The sequence below is a fragment of the Anomalospiza imberbis genome, chromosome 2 (genome assembly GCF_031753505.1).
Source record: "Anomalospiza imberbis isolate Cuckoo-Finch-1a 21T00152 chromosome 2, ASM3175350v1, whole genome shotgun sequence".
NCBI classification, from domain to species: Eukaryota; Metazoa; Chordata; class Aves; order Passeriformes; family Viduidae; genus Anomalospiza; species Anomalospiza imberbis.
The window spans coordinates 71966835-71983463 of NC_089682.1; the positions used below are offsets into that span (position 1 = coordinate 71966835).

A 16629-nucleotide genomic window follows, 5' to 3' on the forward strand; every position below is an offset into this window, starting at 1 on the left:
GAGTGACAGATTCACTCTGCAAAACTAGTACGGTTTTAAATTATGCCTATATCCATTTTAAAATTATTCTGTTTGAAAACTTGTTTTACATATAATGCCTTTCATATCCACCTCTCTGAAGAATACCTGTGCTGTAGTGAAAACAAAGCAAAGAACCATTTTCTTTCTGTTGTGGTTTGACATGGAAGTGATTTTTTTCAGGAAGTTGGGTCAAACCAATCAGTGGTCAAGTTTAGATATTGGCACCTGAAGTGACCACTGAAGATAGGGATACCCCTCTGAGAACACAGGGGGTTAAAAGCAAGAACTCCCAAGAGCTCACTCTCTTTGGTTCTGGTCAGGGTGCTGTGCAGACCTCCCCTGCCCAGCCATGGGGCTGGGTGGGGGAGGGGAAGCCATGAGGCCTGGTCGAGGTGAGCTGATGGGTAGAAGGACTGGAACCGAGCCAGCTCCTATGGACAGAAGGGTGGAGAGAAGCGGAGATGTCTTTGTCATCCCCCCCCACCCCCCGCAAAGGGAAGAGAAAGTCCGGACTGCACCTGTAACTTTGCTGGCGCAGAGGAGAAAGGCGGGGGGGGGGAAGGCGCTCAGCCTTGGCCTTGGGAATCGGCTGCTGGGCAGAGATATCAGCCGTCCAGGGAGTCTGAGCTTTTAACCCTTTCCTGAGAAATGAAGGCTTTGTAAAATACTACCCTTCCTTGATTTGAAGTAGAAGAGAGACAGTCTGGGATCCGAGATGATGGAAGAAGAAATTCTTGAGTTGGAAGGAGATGATGGAGTGGCTTGTGGCTGGACTTTTCTTGTAAGCCGTAGACTGAACCAAATTCTCCTAACAGAAGCTGCACTTATGGTGGTGCGTTGGTGTGCCAAGAGACCTGTTTCAGTGATTACCAGCAGAGGAGTAGAGAGAACAGAGGAAAGTTGGAGAAGGTGTGGAGAAGCCCTCTATCTTCAAGGAAGAAGAAGAGGAGAAGAAGACCTCTGTTCTTGGACCCTCAGCCCCAGGGGAAAATGGGGGGGGACTGTAGTCCCAAAATGAAAAACTGAACTGTTGTCTCTTTTGGTCCATGGCAAAGTATCCTTAAAGGAGCCCTATGAGCAGTCTGTCCATGCACGGTGGTGAGAGCACTGTGACATGGAGAGTGTCACCATGGCAGATTTTCTCCGGGCGGTTGCCATGTGTGACATGGAAACACAAGGGTGGCAATTGTGTTTCCTGGGGAGACTGTGGCACAAGAGAGACTCCTGTCTCCCTTGAAAGATTGAGTATTTGAATATCTGAAGGGTAGCAACTTGATCAGGATCCTGGGTGGTGTCTCACTGTTGAGTTTGTTTAGAAATTAGATGGGAGGAAGAGGGGTGTTTTAGAAAGTCTTCATCCAGGATTTAGTGTTTGTAGTTTTTAAAGTAGTAGTAGTTTAATAAAGTTCTTTTCTTTGTTACTAAGCTTGGGCCTGCTCTGCTCTGTTCCTGACCACATCTCACAGCAATTATTCAGAAAAATACATTTTCATGGGGGTGCTGGCATCGCGCCAGTGTCAAACCGTGACACTTTCTCAGAAATTAAATGGTTTTGCTTAACACTTTTGTTTTGAATTGTTACACTAAAACATATTCAGCTTTTTCTCTTGGTGCTGCAAAGGGTGTGCTTCATGCACTGGTTAAAAAACTGCAGTTCCTTAAATCAAGATTCATCCCAGACTTGCTATTTGAGCTCCTTGATCGCCAGAGGTGATCACGCAACCTCATTTGGAAATACTTGTACTTGAAAACAACTAGTGAGCTCTGCACTTTATAACTTCTGTTTATTGCCATTGCAAGGCAGCTCCATCTTTTAGATTCCTCATCAACTGGGTCGGAAAGATTCCAAGTTGTAAGGAAAATACATTAATTTAATGATTAATGAAGTAAAAAGGCTTCAACTAAATTACTAAGGAACATTACAGAGCAGGCTAAAGTAGAAAACTGTGTTTAAATTGTTGTCTTAGATCATTAAGTATATTTTTCCTGTGTTAAAAAACTCAGAAGTTATTAAACATGTTTGTGGAAGCAAGAAATTAGGCCGTTAATTTTTTTTCCTTTTCCACAAAATAAAAAAGTGGTTTCAAGGCTTAGAGAGGTTTTGATAAAACATTTGGGCAGCTTAGAGCTCAGACAAAAACAGGTTCTTTGACATTACTTTAATACTTGGATAACTTATAAATGCAGGTTCTCCCTTTTGAACTTGAGAGTGCTACCATGGATAGGATTGGTTGGAATATGAATGGATTTGCTGAATAAAATCTTTACTACACACTCCATTCTTCATATAAAGGATCTGGGTTGTTCCTCAACTGTCCCATCTCCTTCTTTCCATTCCCCTTTTCCAGTCCAAAATGCTCTGACTCCGGTTTGTGCAGTAGAAAATATTTGATTTGTGAAACAAAATTAGTTTTTGCTCACATCCTTAGCTTTTCTTCTCTTTTACTGAGCAAGACTGGCTGTCCAGACCTATATGTCAAGACATCTGAAACTGCCACCCACTGAAATCATTGGGAGCGAGCAGACCAACTCAAGGTTCAGTTCTAATCTTAATATAGCAATGTGTCATTGCTGCTGAAGTTTATAATTGCTTCCAAAAATTATGGAATTAATCCAAGATTTGTACAAATATCAACTTCTTGCATCTGAGACTCACTCTAATAATGTGAACAGGCAGTAAACTACACTTTCATAACTGTCTCTAAAAGTTTAGAAGAGTGATAATTACTTTATCTTTTCACTTTTCCATTTATTATCTTTATCAGAGTGGGGAAAATGGCACCTGAGAACATAAGTTTCTAAACTTGTTCACACTAAAGATTTTTGGAAAGTAGAGGAGAAATTTAAATAGAAATCTGTTCTACATGGTTGGAAATCCAGAAGGATGGAGCTCATAGGAGACCTCTGTAAAATGGTTGATTTTGCCTCAGATGATTTATCGGGTGCTCAGAAGTGATGATTATTAGCAAAATCAGTCACAAATGTTAACTTTGCATGAAATTTTAGTGGACTGATTCTATCATATTGGTGATTAATTTAAAAAACCATAAAACTACTTTTCTACTTTACATAGATCTCTAATGTCTGCACAGTTGCTTACACTGCTTCTTTGGGTGCATATATGGATTAAAACTCGAATGTATTGTAGATATTATCATGTGGGAAGCTGAACATCTTAAGATAATCAGCTTTATATGTGCTGAGACACTAAAAAATGACACAACAAGAAGTCCACCTTCCAGTCATGTCCAGAACATCATCACATGTTAGCCTGAGGTATTTTGAAAGTTAGAATTCTGGCAATGATTTCAAGATATGAAAACTGTGTTTGATTACAGAAGGAAGGCAAAAGCCTCAAAATAAACATTATAATCTGATAAAATTTAGACATATTTTTGTGATTATTTTATACTAGAATGTAAAGTTTTAAAGAATGTGGGAGTGCATCTATTTGTTCCCATTAATGAACTTATACTAGGCTCTTATATTTACAGAATACTTCTGGTGTGAAACATTAAAGGGAAATTGAGGTCTCTTTAATCATTAAAATCAATTTTCTTAAAAAACACCTACTGTTGTACTTCTCGAGGAAGGCTCCATGCAATCAATAGAGAGTGCCCTTCTAATGGAAGTGGCCTTTGTAGAATGCTTGGTTATAGTTTTTTCTTTGTGTAAGGATCATCATATCATCATCCATGTCATTTGTACATTTGTCAAGGTCAATAAAGGAAACCAATCTATTTTAATTTATTTTCAGTCAATTTCACTACATGTATCTTAGTGTTAACAGGTTCTAAAAGCAAATGTATTCAATTATGATATTTCACTGGTTGTATAAAAAAGGACAATGTTGTTTTAAAAGTGTATCTATGGGTACTATATTGACTTTTGTATCTATCAATCAGAGACACTTGGATCAATTGCAGACCCAATTTCTCTGCTTCAACTGACAGCAGAATGTAATTCTTGTCTAGAAATATCTGTATTATCTGCATGTACTGTAGGGGAGCTTACAGAAATTCATTCCATCTGTCTGTTCTCTGTACAACATTTGTGAAGAACTGGTGTAAATATTTAATATTTCTAAGAATGCAGTAAAATGTTCAAGAACTTGACTATGTCCAATCACATTAATGGATTCAAATCCCACATGTCCATGGCTGGCTGTGTATTCATAGAAGAGAAAAAGGCTCTGAGATGTTGTGTTCCTGGAAACAGGTTAGCCTGGCTTCATGCAGTGACAAGATTAATTGCAGACCTCTGAACCTGATATGTTTTCTTAATATCCAACATGGCTCTTACTTTCCTCATTCAGGCTGAAATATGTGGCTTGCTCTTGCATAATTCAACACCAGTCTTCTCTGTGTGTAGCACTGTTTTTACTCATTGTAAGTGCCTGCAAATTACTAAAGTCAGTGATACGATGCACAGCAGTTTGCTTAGAGTTATTTCAATGATTATGGAAGAAAGAAAATAAGCTTTTTTCCAAACTGTCAGAATGCTGCAGAAGAGACTGCAGTCATAATTTCTAGAATAGTACAAAACAATTTTTCAAGGATTTTTTTTTAGTGCATGTCTTCTTTACTCAGTGGGACATAATAGAACATGTAGATTCCACTCGCTGGTGTGGCCCAAGTTCACTTTACATCTGCTGATTGAATTGTTCCAAAATTTCTTCTGGAAGCTGATACTTTACATTTTTAATTTATTTTTTTCAGATAGTGTGCTGACTGAATATGTTAGGTGACAAAAAACACATATATTTAGAAACTGCCTGTTTCATAATCTATGAAAACACACTGCAAAACTAATTTTCCTCAGTTGGGACTATTCCAATACTCTATAATGGTAAGAGACCATGGAGGAAAGAAAAACTAAACTTTACTTACATGAAATACATCCAGCTTTATTAGCCTATAAAATAAGGAATACATGAATACATAAGGCCCAAGCATGTTAATGAATACATAAGGCCCAAGTTTATCCTCTCAAACTGAAGGTTTATATGGAAGGTGCTGAAGACATACGGGGGCATGGTAGCTATAGGATCTCTATATAGTCAAAACCAAGAGGCAGGTATGAATAAGAAGCCAGCAAGCCAACAAATGACATGAAGCATGTGATGGAAATATACTTTATTTTGAAACAGAGGTCTCATTTGGGAAATTTTAATTGAATTTTGGTAGTGTTTCATCAGTCCCAAGATAATGATGATTCAGTTTATAAAGCTTGAAACAATTCTGCTCTTTGGTCTCTAATATTCTGGTATGTGCTTCAGTACCTGATCTCATCTTAATCCTGTGATGCTTTCAAATTAGTAAAACTGTGTGTGTGTGTGTGTGTGTGTGTGTGTTCTGTGATCAAATAGTGTGTGCGACACAAATGAACAATTCATGAAAACTGTAGAGTGGTGTGCTGAAAAAGAAACTGGGTTGGAAAGAATTTCAAGGTGGCACCTGCTCTGAAATTGGACTTGAGGACCTCCAGTGGTCCCCTTCAAGCTAAAATGTTCTGTGACTCTACAATTCTGGGTTTGCAGAATTATTCCAAGAACATTAAAGAGTCCTAGGTAGACAATGATATGTTGAAAGCAGTGGAAATTTGATAATGTCAATGATCATTCACCAAAATATCAGGCGTATCCCCATCCCCATGACTGTTCTAAAAATTCCATAAAGAAATGCTTTGTTTATATTTGTCATGAATGCTAAATTCTTAGCAAATCTTAATTACAGTGATTTGAGGTTTAATTAGAATGTTCAGTGGTTTGCTATCAGTAGATTAATTTTTAATGCTGGTTGTTAATTCTATGACCATTTTCCTCTTTTAGAAAATCTAAAATAAAGTTCTCTGATGTAATATGTTAATTCTCATGGAAGATTTATTTAGTCCAGAACTGAATTTACACATAAATGTATAACACACAGATGAATGAACTGCTGAATTTCAGCCCAGAATAATCAACTCACTGTTGGGAAACTTAACATGTCCATGACTAACATTGAAGTTTCAGATGTGAATCAAAAAGAGGAGAACTCAAGTCCCCTATATCAGTTTAACCATTGCAGACCTCTATTCCATTATGGTTTTCTCTTTCCTGGGGCATCTATTTTCCTTTAAAGTAATAAAATTGGATTATTAGGGTTTTTTTAATCCAGTCCCCTCCTATCTATGGTTAAGTATATAAGAAGAGTAAGAAATTATCTTAATAGACTACAGTGCAGGAGAAGAAATTTGATTCATATCAAAATGACAATAAGAATTCAGAATATGACACCTCAAAATTATGAAATTATGTAGACAAATATATTTTAGATAATTAAGGATATTCTAATATGTTATTTGAATTATTCCTCTTCGTTTCAATCTTGTAAGCAAAAATAATAATAATGTCAAGCCTAAAATTTAATATTAATATTTTATCCATAATAAAATGTAAGTTTTTTCTCCATTTATTAGTTATGTAGATGCAACATACCAAAGCAATATATGCCTTCTAGACATCTGTGTAGAGATGGCAGATGCACACAGTGTTCTGGATTCCAGTTTGGGCTATTTTATGCTATTATTGTCTGAAAATGATAGATTCCTTTTTCATATGATTTATAACTTGTCATTACAGGACATGGTAGTCCTCCAGACAACATTAATCTATTGATGATTCTGAAGTGAAGACGTGATTGATGCTGTACCAGAAACTGGTGACATAGGTAAGCTCTTCTTTTCTTTTCAAACTTTTCTTGCTGAAATGCATAGCTGTACCTAGACTGGGGTCACAAAACTATTCTAACTTCTGAGGCACAGAAAATGAAATTCATCGGGACTCTCATTTGTTTAAATTTTTATTTTTCAGATAAACTTTTTTTTTACGTTTTTAAACTTTTTAAAAAGCACTTTTTAATTAATAAAAACATCTGGTTTTATAACTTCTATCAAATGATTTTTAGCAATTTTTGGGTTATCATTTCTAATCTACCTTGCATCAATTTCTCTTTTATATTTCTTATTGAAATGGATAGCAACATATCTCTTTTTACTTCTTTCAAGGATTTTATACGGAATTCCCTTCTGCCATTGCACAGAACATTTGGAAAGGTACCCATGAATTGATTGTCCTCTCTTGTTCTAAAATCAGCAGTAGGAGCGACACTTAGGGATTTAATGATATGCGTAAAACTCTACTTTTAAATTCTTGGGTATTATGTTTATACCTCTCAAATGCTGTTCGGGTCACTAATAAACCTATGCGCTATTTCTCCTTGAAAATATCTTTTATATCCTCCACAGACAGATAAATGCTTCTTAACTGATTTCTGCAGAGGGCAGAAGAAAAACATTAAATGTAAATCCAAAGAGATACATTTAATCTACAGTTGTCATGCTCCTATCTGGTTCTGCATTTCAAGACCCTTCAGAGATACTATACAAAAAGTTCAAAGGAACACTTAATGTGATTTGACTGCACTGAGATTTTAACTTATTCCACAATGTAATAGACAAAAAATAATTTACCTTTTCGAAACATGACCTGATTCACTGACAGCATTGCCTCACATCTCTAAGCTCTATAGATGCTGTAATCTTAAAATTATGGACATAACATTAAAAGAAAAAACAGGGCAAGTTTGTTGGCATGTAAAGCTGCTATCAGAAGAGTTAGGAACTTACAGAGGGAGGAAAAGTTGAAATCAACCCCATTTAGGAAAACAGTGTAAAAGGCATCCCATAAGCTAAAGCAAGATGTGTAACTGCACACTGTGCCCATTCTCCTGTCCGTTGCCTTGTTGGGATCCTAATCACTCACAGTTCCACATAGCTACAACTATGTGTTACTGCATCCATCAGAATAGTTCATCCTATATCAAACTTACTGATGCCTTCAATCTCTGTCTGAGGCATGCAGAAATATTGTCAGCCTAAGGGTTGTTTCTGCGTATGAGGTGGGCTTGCCTTGGCTGGACACCAGGTGCTCACCAAAGCTACTTTATCACTCTAGTTCCTCAGATTAATTTATTTCCAATCAAATCAGAGTAAGATAATCGCCAGTGTCAATCTCCCCTCTGCCAGCTGGCATTGGCTATGTCTGACAACAGAAGCCACCCCTTTAGACCCCTGGTACCAAAACCTTGTCATGTAACCCTAATACAGAATATCAATAACTCTTTTTTGCCTTCACAGTTATTGCAATTGTATATTTATTGACTTCTGAATTCTGAATGATCTCTTTCAGTGATGTTCCTCAAACATATTCCCATGGGTCCTGGTCAAGTTAATGGGTGGAGGGAGACTCCTATGTGAAGTGGGGCACATTTCAGAGCAGGAGCATAATTTTGAGCATGGACCTTTGGAGATGTTGATCTTTCTTCATTGACTACAATTAAACTCAGGGCTCTTAAGCCCCACGGAGCTAAAGCAAACCTGTATGATCATATCCTCCCTCCTCTCATGCCTTTTTTCCTTGGTGTTTTATCTTTATGCCTATTTCCACACAAACAAATATCAGACACAGAGCATTTGATTTGTAATGATGACTTTGGCATTGCAAATGATGACTACAGAATGTGGCAAAATCTAGAAGCTCATAACTGCAGTTTCAGACTTGACATATCAGTACCTTTAGGAAGGAGACTGTTGTACATGAAACACATTTCAGCATAATACAAGGTATTGCAGTTTTATCCTATACATTTCTCCTAGCAAATGAAGCATTGCCAGTAGCAGACCTTGAGGGATCAAGGATCTGTTGCTTCCAGAAGAATTTTGTAGCAGATATTTGGCAATCTTTGCCTTGCTTTAGCTGAAGACTTTATACTCTGGTCTTCAGAGAGGAAAACTTATCAGAAGTGACTGACATCTTACAAAACATGCAGTATAAAGTGTTTGATCAAAAGTGCAACATTAGCAACTGGGAAATTGAGTATTTGAGCCTTTGATATGTTGCTGAGATTTTGGCTTTTGTTGATGATTTTTCCTCTTTATTTTAAACAGAGTTTTATTTGTTCACTCTTCAGAGCTCAGGTTAAATATTCACTGTTCATTCTCAGCCCTTTCTCTGCTATGTGAAGTCAGGTTCTTGGTAGCACCATCTGCCCATGAGAAGAAACAACAACAAAATTGTGGGTTGGAGACCTAGCATTCTAGTGTTTTCCAGTATGACAAATTTGGGAATGAGGACACATTCAGTTTCCAGCTAGCTTTCTTTAAGATTTTTGCAAGTTTTCTCTATCTCTCTTAATTAGAGCAAAGAATTTGGAATTCATCTGGGTTTTTTCTTCTGAAAATGTAAAAGTTCACTGAAATAGGAAAGTCCAACTATCTCACATAATTTAGATGAATATGATCTAAAGAGAGATCTAAATAACATTGCAATTTTCCATTTAAATTATTATTTTTGACCATTCCTCTAAAATTATCAAAATGATTCTTTATATTTTAAATCAGACAAATATTGGTACCAATATTTTAATGACTTGCAGGCCATTATCTCAGGCTCCTGAATATGCTCATAAATATACATCTTCTAAAATCACCTAATGTGCTGTAAGTTTATTTTTAATTGACTCAAATATTTTGTGTATGTTATCAGTTAATTCAGATTGATGCTTATTCATAAATTACATAGGTTGATAAATTTGGTAGAAAAATTCAGCCTTAGCACATGTAAATCATATAATCTTTCAGTAGATTTTATTGGAAGTTATCCATGGATGCTATTTGATCTTAAGCACTCCAAATAAGGTCAATTTTAAATTACAAATGTCTTCAAAAGGAAAAAAGAAGCAAATTATTACATATTTTTTCCTGTTTTTCTGTTTGTTGGTTGTGGGTGTTTTCTTAAATAAATATTAAAACATGTTCTGTATTTTGCTGGGTTTTTTTCTGAAAGATATCATTTAAATTCAGCAGAATTACTTTAAAATGTAAAATTAATTGTGTTCTAGGGCCCACTTAGTTCTAAAATCAGAATTTAGAAATTATAATGCTCTTCTATGTATTTAGAAATTCTCTCTCTTGACTTTTCACATATGAAAGAAAAGACACCCTAAAACTAGGCATGAGTGAGTCACTTGACTCCATTACATCTTGAATATGAAAAATGGGCAACAGGATAAGTACCTGAAATGAACTTGAAAGACTAACAAGTAAAATGTGCAAAGGAAGTGTTTATTTTTTCAAATTAGTTCCTATCTCTGCTAAAGACATGTCAAGCAGAAATATATTAATTTCTTTAATGAAAATAACTTGACATTTTGACAGAGAAGCCAGTCATTCCTTATGAAACCATTGATAAGCCATTGCTTCTTCATCATTTAGTACTTCAAAACTTTTATCTGCAATGACCATATTTCTAATCAGAAAACTTAATGATGAAGAAATGTTTTTCCCAATATGATCTAAGACAGTACTGTGAAATTTGCATTGAGAAAAAGTAGAAAATTACTCTGTGAGTGAATTTATGAATTAAAACATGTCAGAAAAAGCATTTTTATCACATCATATGTCGAACTTAAGCATCACATGATGAACAAACCTCAGCACTCCTCTTTAGCTTCAGGTGTGACAGTATAGAAATAGCTCTCTGTCTTGGCATCATGTTGTTCCTAATACGGAGAGAACTTTTGGGTAATAACAGATGTGCCATCCTTCCATGCTCCTTGCCTTTCTGTAGCAATGTGCTCATGGTTGTGCCTGCACTCCCATCTACTGGTAAAATTGTCACTATGATCATGGTACACAAATCTGGAAAAGAAGGTGGATCCTGAAAGAGTAATGCAAGAAAAATGACAATTTGTGTCATTAAAAACTTTACTACTTACTATTTTTGTAGAAGCCAACAGTTCCTAGATAATTTGTGTTTTCACAGTGAGTAGTATATTCTTAAGAGATATTTTGCTGCTTTCCAGGGCTGTGACCAACAAATTTTTCTTGGGAGTAGAACCTATGCTGGAAGTAATATCCCAAGCACTGTGAATTCTCAGAAGATCAGTATTGATAATCTTTTGCTTTTAGTCATTCACATTGGACTTGTCAACTTATTCCTGAGGACTTTAGTCATCCCCTATGCACCACTGACAAAAAAGGTGTGCAAATACAACCAGAAACTTAGATTTAGGATTAAAAAGATATTGTTTTTTTTTGTTGTAGGATAGAAAGGAGTGTTTGGCTGTACTAATAATTGAATTCCCATTACAAAATGCAATGTCTGGACTTCCAGCTAGTCCCATCTAGGATGGGAAAGATTTTATTAGTTGTAAATGAAAGAAAACTCATTAGTATAATTTGTGGACTACATGCTGATGCAGTCAAACTCTTTTAAAACCAATTAAACGTGTTAAACCAAAATGATTTGTCAAATTAAAGATTAATCTGTTAAGAAAGAAATAGACAAATTTAGCTCAGTTCCTGATTAGATGTCAGGGTTTATCCTAACATAGTCTTACTTTTGTTTGTAATTGTCAAATATCATCTGTAACAATCAAAGTTGTAATACAGATATCTTCAAACTAAAAGCACAGGTTTCTTTATCATCATCACTACAGATTAACAAAGTGATAGTAAATAAGATGCCTTGCAGTCAGAGCAACCATATTATCCAGAAGAGCAAGAAGCCCTAGTATAAAGAGTTGCTCCCTCAGGACAAGAGTCTTTGATTCAGTGATTATGTTCAATATAGTAAGACTGAATTAATTTAATCACTAAATAAATTACCAGAGTTACAGTTATAATGAAAAATCAGGGTTGAAAATAAGGAGCTAGAATAGCAAAGAAAGAAGCCAGGTGAAGTCAAAGCAAAAAAGGGGAGCAATATTAGAGGTGTGTTTGAAAGGACTAGCTGCCCTAGCTAAGACTTACAGTCATGACATGGGATTTGGCAATGTGTTTCACTTCTAGAAAGAGATTCCAGCAATTTCACCAATGAATGTTTGACACATCTAAGACAACAGATGAAGCCAAATACTTTAAATCAGATGCAAGTTGCTAGAGAAATCCATGCTATTATGCACAATATTTGTGAAGGAGATTAATGTTCAATTTCCTGCAGTTTAATTGTTGAAATAATTTTTTGTTGGTGTTATGCTTTCCCACATACTCGCTTATGTGACCATCACATTTTATGCAATAATTTATAAATGATTATTGAAATGAGCAAAATGGTAATAAGTAAAAAAAAAAAAAAACTTTGCAAATTTGGCATTTATTTAAATGACAATGGTGTTAATTGAGAGGTCTGAAATTAATCCATTGTTGAAGAGTGGCAACATTACTTTTTTTTCTCCTTATTTTTTGTCTTTTGAGATCTGACAATACGTAATAGTGACATTTATCAGGAAGACTGCTGCTCTTTTCAACTAGGAGGAAAAAAAAAGAATAAGGAAACTGTATTGTGAATAAAATGAATGAGAATTAAATTAATGTGAACATTGATGAAGCAAGCTGGGTGAATGCAAATATATGTAGCTGACGTATAATTACACTTGAGCACTCCAGCCTTTGACTCTACCATTCTACAAAAATTCTCATACAAAGTCACTGCGCTGTGACTAGTGATGAGGATGTCCCAAAGGGAGAAAAAATGTAAGGCACTAGACTAACAGTAATATTTTTTTACACATTCACTACTCTGATGCAAGTCATGAACAATACTCATTTTGATGTCATTGCTATTTTTTATGCTCTGTCATTTCCCCCATACAGTGTCACCACTCGGTTTATGTTTCTTGAATTTGTCAAAGATGAGGCTACAGCTACTGAAGCAAAGCTTCAGTAAACTGCATCTTTTTCCAGCAGATATAATCTCTTCTGCTGCTATGGGAAAAAAACACAAAACTGTTACACTTTACATTTTTGTTAGATTTTTTCTTTCTTGCTTTTTTTTAGTTTTGCTCTGTGCATTTTTCCATGTCTCAGTTAAAGTTGTGGTAACATGGTTTCTTTAATCATTTCTTCCTACATGGAAATGAATTGCATGGGGTTTTTTTTTCAATTAATAAGGATTGGAATCTATTTTATATCAAGAGAGATGTGTTACACTGCAGAGCAGTACTGAACATGTGGCATTACAATAATTCACTATTTTTTTCTTTGCATTCTTAGATCTAAGACGTTACAGAGGGAATCTGATGCTTAGCATCTACATTCTTAAAAGTCCAGAGGAGATATGGGGGGAGCAATAGGAGGCTCAAAAAAATGTAAAAGTGAATTCACATTTGCCTTTTACCTCACAGAGTTTACATTGGGCTGGGGAAATAATATGAAAGAAATCTGTTGATACTTTATAATGATTCTGAAGACAAATCTCCAGGGACACAGATTTCCAGTGCAGAATGTCTGAAATTTAAATGGTGAGCAATGAGGGAGAGTGAAGAACACTGTGGAGGCACCATGTTACAGTGAGAAAAGGAAATAATGTCTACTAACAGATGTGTTCAGGGCCAGGCTGGATGGGGCTCTGAGAAGCCAGGTCTAGTGGAAAGTGTGCCTGCCCAGGGCAGAGAGGTTAGAACTAGATGATTTTTAAGGTCCCTTAAAAATCAGAGCATTCTAGGTTTTGATAATTCTGTGTTTTTACTGGATTGAAAAACTATATTACTGCTCTTTGCTCTGACAATTCAGAAAAATCCATCTAGTTCCTTAGGTGATACAGGGCCAAAGTGCAGGGACGTATTTTGAAATCTCTTACTGTCAAAACCATAATTAATTTTTTCCATCAGAACTACCTTCCTTGCACTCAGCCACCAAGACACAAGGAAATCTAAGGAGACCTCAAAAGGCCCTCTTCTTGTTTCTTCTAACCACTGTTTTATCTTCCTTTTCAATATACAACACTCATATTACATTGCTTAAATTGCCACCTAACCTCAGAGGAGGGACACATTTTCAGGCAGCATCATTCTGAGCTTGGAGTATCTCTCCAAATGCCTTAGAAAGTAATGAGGTGAAATGGTGGCCATGCTGTGATCCTGGGTACAGTGACAGCCATTATCATGCAGCAGTGGAGGAGCAAATACACATGCTCATCTTTAAATCTTCAGACTGGTCACAGTCTAAATTCAGTGCTCAATGGTCAAAGCATCACAGTATTCATGCTAAAAAAAGAGATGGACCTGACTTTTGCAGACAATCTTATGTTTTGTAAGATGATAAGAGAAACATGAACATCTGTGCTGGGGAAAAAAAAGCACCATTATTGCAATCTGTGCTGGTAGATTACTTGTAGTTAGAATGACTAATAGCAGGATGCTGAGCGACTGTATGGCATAGCCTTGTTGAGGTGTGTCTATGTTCTTGTTTTTATTGCTTTATTCAAAATATAGTAGGCAAAATAATTGAATTTGTTTAATATCACGGAATCATATCTTAGAGAAACACTTCTTTAGCTGTTTATTTACTTTATTTTTTAAACATAGTCATGTGAAACAGAATGAAAGGATTGTAGGAAGAAGTTTATCTATCTCATTTTTTTTGCACACTCAAGCCATTTGATGCTGAAGCAAATTATCCAACCCATCCTCCCCGATGTCTTTGTAAAAGAGGATGCAGACCTGAGATGCGCTTGTAAAATAATAATATAGTTCATGTTTTTGTGTGGGTTGATCAAAATAAGTACTTTTCTTTTTCTTTTTGGATGACTTTTGCTGAAAAATGTCAGATATAATATGATATTCTGATCTATGTGACTCTCACATAAACTTGAGGTTATTCCAGAGAAGCCATTAAGCTTGATGTAGAGTCCTCTGAGATCATAATTTGGTTCGTCTTCAGCTGTTGGGTTTTTTCCTGCTCCAAAACTCATATGAGTGTCATTGACTTACACAATATATCTTGTAATTTCTCCTTTAACATAAAATAGAACCTCATAGATATTTTTAGCAGAATATTGGTATGTGAAACTCTTAATCAGTTGCTAATGGCCACCATATCAAAGGAAGCTTACTAGCAGAAAGATGAGTGGAAGAGCTGCCAAAACACTTAATGTGATCTGACTATCCTGTTTTATACAGTTAAATCCAATTCTTGCTATGCTTTGCCTGTGTAAATTCTTCTGCCCCAAATTTTCTACAGTAAATAGTTACAATCACAGAAAGTTAATTTATGTCTATACAGCAGGCTGAGTGACCTCAGCCACAAAACAGGCTTTAGTAAACTTGTGGATACATCACAAATATACACTAGATCTGATGCCAGGTGTGCTGGGTAATGTTCAAGCATAAAACAGCATTACTTTTAGGCCTGCGTTACATCTGAGACATTGAACCTACATATTCATGCACACTTATATGTGCACGCATGATTGCCCTCCCTGGGATTGGATTTTAATATTTAAAATCTGGCAACCATGCTGAGCAGCTTCATTTATTGATTTTCCCACTTGTTTCCATCTGGAAGAGACCCAGGAGGGTAAACTGGATGTAAAAAGCTTTGTCTAATAAAAAGCCAAAAAAATTATTGATAATGTTCCATCAAGAAAAATTTGCATTGAAAATCTATTTTCACTTTTGTTTTGCTAGTAAACCAAATATTTAATTGGCTTTGATCTTCTCTCTTTTTTTTTTCAAATTGTCATAGGAATAATTATGCTGAAAAGAAAGAGAACTTGAAATCTTGCATTGTTTCTAGCATGTCTAATTACTTTTTCAAAAAGAAAAGGACACATACCATGAAAAAAATCGCTTTTCTGTGGAAAATATTTTTGCACAGAAATAATATGGAAACTAAACAGAAAGTTTCCAAATTATTAATTTAAACACATAGTACTACTTCTAATTTCAAAAGAGATGAAATTAGTTTGTCTTCACCTCTCTTGGTGTTGTCCTCTCCTTTTTTCTTTCTCTTACTGTTCCTCTCTCCCTCTCCTTGGTTATTTGATGTCTAGGGATTAGGAAAAAAACACCCCACCAACAAGCAAGCAAAATCACATAGCATCAAAAGATTTTGCAAAGGAATATCAAGAAATTTAAATATGGAAAATAAATTGTAAATATTTTTACTCTTTCTGATGGTATTTCATCCAGCATGCAGGAAAAGCAGAATTATATTGGCTTGTTTGTAGATTCAGCCTGTTTATTTGCCATTTGGCCCATAGGCCAAATTTATTATTTATACCTTGGGTTTGATGATGGAGTTGCCCAACCCAACCGAAATAAAATTCTGTTTAGCTTACAAAACGTTAAACAGTAAATAGCAGAACATAATAATCTCTTCAATATTACACAATCTACTAGCTTGCTATTAATATATTTTTAGTATTCTTTTTGTTAATCTTTAGTTATGCAATGCTTTTGGGGGAATAGTATGACTCCAACAGACCTATCTGATTTCTTTTCTTTTCCCTTGGACTCTTCTTTCCATGTTTAACTGTCAATTTGTCTACTGGTTTTAGCTCTAAATAAGCATTGAAATCTTTAATTTATTTAGCACTATTTATATAATTTTTCCTAGTAGTTCAAGTGAAGAAAACAAGTGGAACTCTCTCCAGAATTTACACTTGTTTTTCAGCCATTCCTGCTGCTCTGTAAAAACAGATTTGTGGATAATCTATATTGGAGTCAGATATTTGCAATTTAGGAGGAGAATAGAAGAAAAGAGACTGTACATAAACCTCAAAAG

At 35.5% G+C, this 16629-nt stretch overlaps 1 long non-coding RNA gene across 1 annotated transcript in view; it reads left to right on the plus strand.

The window, feature by feature from the left end:
• LOC137466743 (uncharacterized) overlaps positions 1-9239 on the plus strand; it is a 157007-nt gene extending 147768 nt beyond the window's left edge. Inside the window, exons 4-5 of the long non-coding RNA XR_010995273.1 lie at positions 6644-6731; positions 9010-9239. This is a non-coding gene — a long non-coding RNA (uncharacterized lncRNA). The remainder of the gene's footprint in view (positions 1-6643; positions 6732-9009) is intronic.
• Positions 9240-16629: the final 7390 nt, after the last annotated feature.